The sequence below is a fragment of the Lynx rufus genome, unplaced genomic scaffold (assembly GCF_022079265.1).
Source record: "Lynx rufus isolate CCGP_SWC_20201006 ecotype Redwood Valley unplaced genomic scaffold, mLynRuf1.p SCAF_12, whole genome shotgun sequence".
Lineage (NCBI taxonomy): Eukaryota > Metazoa > Chordata > Mammalia > Carnivora > Felidae > Lynx > Lynx rufus.
The window spans coordinates 57,836,191-57,842,190 of record NW_025814826.1 but is presented as its reverse complement, the minus strand read 5'-3'; positions in this window follow the sequence as shown (position 1 = coordinate 57,842,190).

The window sequence follows — 6,000 nt, the reverse complement described above, 5'->3', positions numbered from 1 at the left end:
GAGCTGAGGGGGAGGAGCAGAGGAGCCCAAGGTAAGTGAGAAGGCGGAGGGCAGGAGCCGGGAAATACCGTATGGTCAAATCTAGACGCTGCCTTTGTATCCAGGAGTTCGGAAGCCAGACCCCATCTGGAAAGTGCTAGAGCACATCGTCTTAACTGTTCTGTGGAGTCATATAGTTGTCCACTCCTGAACTCCTGTAAGGCCGTCTCCAATGGTCCAACTCTGTGTTCCTTCAGTGTCATTTTTCACACTTCTCCTTCCTCCGCCCCCTTCTCCTCGTCTACCTCCCTCTCCTCCCTCCTCCCCCCTGCAGCTTCTGTGGGAGATGTGTCCATACCCCTCACCCTCCCTCCCTGTGTCAGGCCCCCACGCCTTTGCTCAGGTGGGGCCCTCTACCTTGAGTGCCCATGACATCGGTCCATTCCATGAGCCCCTTCTCCTGAACCCGAGTGTCTCCCCTTCCAGGAAGCCATTCTGACCAGCCTGATTCCCAGGAGAATTGATCATCTTGTCTGTACAGACTTTTGTCAAGGCATCTGAAGCATTTTAATGCCTGGTTTTGTTTACACCTCTGTCTCCCTTACTATTTTGTGGCTTCCGGAGAGCAGATACTGTTCTGCTGTTACTGTATTTGGTACCCACAGGATCTAGTGTAGGATCTGGCTCAGTTCAGTTGAAGATGTTTTTTTTATTTTTCTTTTTTGATAAATTAATGAGACCTTGGACAGTTCAATTCAATAGACACTTCACACCAAGGGACTGGGATGGTGTATTGGTATTAGCAGCAGTAAGACATTAATTGCCACAGAGGGAGAGTCATAATTTGGTATTAAAAGGAAAGGGGCGCCTGGGTGGCGCAGTCGGTTAAGCGTCCGACTTCAGCCAGGTCACGATCTCACGGTCCGTGAGTTCGAGCCCCGCGTCGGGCTCTGGGCTGATGGCTCGGAGCCTGGAGCCTGTTTCCGATTCTGTGTCTCCCTCTCTCTCTGCCCTTCCCCCGTTCATGCTCTGTCTCTCTCTGTCCCAAAAATAAATAAACGTTGAAAAAAAAAATTAAAAAAAAAAAAAATAAAAGGAAAGAATGACATTATCCTTTGAGCCCCATCTAATGTTCTAGATACATTTTATACACTTTTTTTATTTTTATTTTTTTTAAAATTTTTTTTCAACGTTTTTTATTTATTTTGGGACAGAGAGAGACAGAGCATGAACGGGGGAGGGGCAGAGAGAGAGGGAGACACAGAATCGGAAACAGGCTCCAGGCTCCGAGCCATCAGCCCAGAGCCTGACGCGGGGCTCGAACTCACGGACCGCGAGATCGTGACCTGGCTGAAGTCGGACGCTTAACCGACTGCGCCACCCAGGCGCCCCTATACACTTTTTAAAAAAATTTTTTTTAATGTTTATTTTTGAGAGGGCAGGGGAGGGGCAGAGAGAGAGAGGGAGACACAGAATCCGAAGCAGGCTCCAGGCTCTGAACTGTCAGCACAGAGCCCGATGCGGGGCTTGAACCCATGAACCGTGAGATCATGACCTGAGCTGAAGTCGGATGCTTAACTGACTGAGCCCCGCAGGGGCCCCCATTTTATATACTTTTTTTTTTTAATTTTTTTTTAATGCTTATTTGTTTTTGAGACAGAGAGAGACAGAGCATGAACTGGGGAGGGTGAGAGAGAGGGAGACACAGAATCCGAAACAGGCTCCAGGCTCTGAGCTGTCAGCACAGAGACTGACGCGGGGCTCGAACTCACGGGCCGCAAGATCATGACCTGAGCCGAAGTCGGCTGCTTAACGGACTAAGCCACCCAGGCGCCCCTATATACTTTTCTTAAGTTAATGTCCCAGTAATCCTGAACCAACCCGATGATGCTGGTATTATCAGCTCTGTTTTGCAGATGAGGAAACTAAGACTCAGAGAAGCTTAGACACATGCCCGCAGCCACCCAGCTGTGACGTGGTTGAATGGGTCGGCCAGTTAGGAAGCTTCCTGAAGCATAGAACAAGGTGGGCTTAATTGAAACAAGAAAGTACATTGACTCATATAATTGTAAGTCCACAAGGTGGCCAATCCTTCTCCCCACAAGACACACACAGTCCCCTTGAATTAAGATAATTCGAGGAGCATTTCATAAACGATTTTTTAAGTGAGATAAAGCTGACATGAAATTAATTATTAACCATTTTAAAGAATGTAATTCAGTGGCATTTAGTACATTCGCCATGTTGTGCCATCATCGTGTCATCATCCAAAAGGAGACCCTGTACCCATTAAATAGTCACTCCCCATCTCCGCCTCCCCCCCTCCCCCCAAACCCTTGGCAACCATTGTTTTCTGTCTCTCTGGAATTAGCTGTTTGGGATGTCGCATATAGAGGTACCCTTTTGCGTCTGGCTTCTTACACTTCGCATGATGTGAAGTTCGTTCATGTAGCATATTGCAGTACTCTGTTCCTTGTTATGGCTAAATAATGTTTCACTGTACGGATAGATCATAGTTGTTTATGCGTCCATCCATTGAGAGACATTTGGGTTGTTCCCACCCCTGGCTATTGTAAATAGTGCCGCTGTGAACCTTCATGTACAAGTAGTTGTTGGAAAAGCTGTTTTTAATTCTTTGGGGTATATGTCTAGGGGTGGAATTGAGTCGTCGGGTGGCTCTAGGTTTAACCTTGTGAGGACCTGCCAAACTTTTCCAAAGTGGCCGAATCATTTTACATCCCTATCAGCAGTGAATGAGAGTTCTGATTTCTCTACCTCCTAAGACTTGTTATTTTATGTTTTGTGTTTGCTTTTTATTATGGCTGAGCCAGTGGGTGTATCATTGGTACGTTAATGTGGTTTCAGTTTGCTTTTCCCTAATGACAGATGCTTTTGAGCATCTATTCCTATGCTTGTGGGCCACATAAAGGGATCTTTAAGAAGGCGTGAGCAGGTGGATGCCTGGGTGGCTCAGTCGGTTAAGCGTCCGACTCCTGATTTAGGCTCAGGTCATGATCCCAAGGTTGGTGAGTTCCAGCCCCATGTCAGGCTCCATGCTGACAGGGTGGATGGAGCCTGTTTGGAATTCTCTCCCTCCCTCCGCCCCTCCCCTGCTCCCTCTGTCTCTCTCTTTCTCTCAAAATAAATAAGCTTAAGAAAAGGAAAAGTCCTGAGCAGGTGTAGCGAGGCTCCAGGGGTAGTGTAGTGCCCAGGGCAGGTGGCCTTGGGACTCCTGTGGGATGCCTGGCTTGAGAGATGGGGACAGAACCCTAACTGGAGCCTGGGGACAGCGAGGGCAATGGGGAGAGGGCCTGACCAGAGCTGAGGCTTGGGTTTAGGGGGGTAGCCAGTTCACGGTGACCCCCAGAGAGGCAGTGGGGTGGGAGGGACTGGTATTCTAGTACTACGCCCAGCCCCTGCTCTGGTCTCCAGCTGGGGCTCCCTGTTGGCTAAAACCATCCTGCAGCCCGAGGGGTACGGAGCCCTTACGTTAGTCCCTAGAAGTCCATTTTGGGTGCAGTGGGGGAGAGTGGAATGTGAGGGGCACGTGGTGAAGTAGGATCCAGAATTCGCTTCTATTCCAGAAACTCCGGCTCCCATTTCCTGGAGTTCTTTGAGTCTGTTCTTCGCATGTGGGTTTCTCCCCAAGGCTGGTCGTGAGACTGGCCGCAGCTGTTTTGAGCTTCTTCTGTACTGTGACATCCAGAGGAAGAGACAAAACACCTTTTCCAAGACCTCTTCCAGATGATCAAGGAAGAGCTTTCCCAGAAACCTCCAGCTTCAGGTCTCATTGACCCCACTTGGGTCCCCTACCCCTTCAAACTAATAACTAGCAAATTGCTGGGATGGTTTTAAATCATTTGGGCCCACGTGTGCGGGAACATGTGCTGCTGGAGAGAAGGGGAATCCCAGATGAATGCAGGAAGGAGGAAGGTACTGGGTAGAAACCCTCAGGGCCCTTTCTGGGGAATTCCTTGGAATGTGACTGACTAAAGCCCTCGCTCTGTCTGCTTTGCCACTAACTAGGCCAGAGGCCAGAACAGAAGCGCAAACCAAGGCCTCCTGGAAGCATGAACTTAATGTGGGGCTGATGGGGCCAGGCAGCAGCCATTTCTAGCTGGTGCTGGCATGCTCACGCCCCCTCGGGAGGGTCTCCTGGCCCCCGTCGTCCCTCCTGTGGCCCACCTCCATAATAACCATTCCAGGGAGCGAGGCCTGACTCCATCAGAGCCAGAGGCCTGAGTCCAACCAGAAGTTGGGGAAATGGGGCCTTTTTGCAGATTTTGCCACAAAAGGCAGAATTTAAAAAACCCACCTGGGGGCGCCTGGGTGGCTCAGTCGGTTAAATAAATGTCTGACTCTTGATTTCAGCTCAGGTCATGACCTCACGGTTACTGCTTTCGAGCCCCGCAGGGGGCTGTGCACTGACAGCCTGGAGCCTGCTTGGGATTCTCTGTCTCTCCTTTCTCTGGCCCTCCCCTGCTCACGCTTTTTCTCTCTCTCTCTCAAAATAAATAAACTTAATTAAAAAAAAAAAACCCACCTATTGTGTGATTCCACTTACATGAAATACCCAGAATAGGCAAATCTGTAGACATAAGTCACACACGGCCAGGAGTGGGCTGAGGGTAGAATAGGCGATAAGTGCTGATGGATAGGGGGTTTCTTTTGGGGGGGGGGGTGGAGTTTAGGTCACATGACTGTTTCCCTAGCGTGTAAAAGGAATCCCCTGTTTCCCATTTTGACCGCTCATACAGAAGTCTTTCTGATGTTTCCTTGTGTGTGTGTGTGTGTGTGTGTTTGTGTGTGTGTGTGTGTGTGTGTTTAAGTTTATTTTAAAGGGAGAGGGGCGCCTGGGTGGCTCAGTCGGTTAAGCGGCCAACTTCGGCTCAGGTCACGATTTCACAGTCCGTGAGTTCGAGCCCCGCGTCGGGCTCTGTGCTGACAGCTCAGAGCCTGGAGCCTGTTTCAGATTCTGTGTCTCCCTCTCTCTCTGCCCCTCCCCTGTTCATGCTCTGTCTCTCTCTGTCTCAAAAAAACTAAATAAACGTTAAAAAAAAAAATAAAAAAAATAAATAAATAAATAAAAAAATAAAGGGAGAGAGCGTAAGCAGGGGCGGGGCAGAGAGGAAGGGGGACAGGGGATCTAAAGCAGGCTGTGCCCTGACAGCAGTGAGCCCCATGCGGGGCTTGAACTCACGAACCATGAGGTCATACATTGAGCTGAAGTCTGACGCTTGCCCTTCCACACCACCCCCCACCCCGGTTGTTTTATCTCATTTTGGACGTCTATTCAGTCAATAGGTATTTACTAAGCACCTGTAAAGCATGTTGCATCATCATGTCAGGTGATTTTTTGTTTTTTTTTGGTCATGTCAGGTGATTCTGTTATTGTGTGCAGGCTTCCCCACAAACTACCTCTGCCTTCAGGAATGAGATGAAACTTATGAGTCAGGCTCCTCTCTGTAGCCTCACCTGCGCTTCCTTTGTTCTGCCAGACCGTCCTCTCCCTCCTTCAAAGCCATCTTCTTCCAGTAAGCCTTCCTTGATTGAACCTGCCCCTCTGTAACCATTCAGCCGATAGTGCTGTGTGCCTGCTACTCCTCAAGCCCCTTAACCAGGAGGGCCTTACAAATCAAGACCAAAGATTTAGAGGAAGGTAAGTCATGGTCCCCGTCCTGGAGGAACTTCTAGTACTGAGTGTGGTCATGGAGCAAAGTTAGCCTTTGTAAGTACGTGCAGGTTTTAAGTATGTTCTTGCAGTTCTGTTTGTGTGGCATTTGGTTCTTATTTTCTAGTCTTGGGTAAACTGACGGAGATTGTAAGTCACTAGAGAGAAAGTGTCAGCCCATCAAAAAGTATTTATTGTGTTATTATGCTGTGCCCATTATTCATCCAACAGATACATCATTCATTTGTCCTTGAGGGCTAGAAATTGGAACCCTTGTGCACTATTGGTGGGATCATAAAATGTTTTCTGTGGAAAACAGTCTGCTGGTTCTTCAGAGATTGAAAATGGAA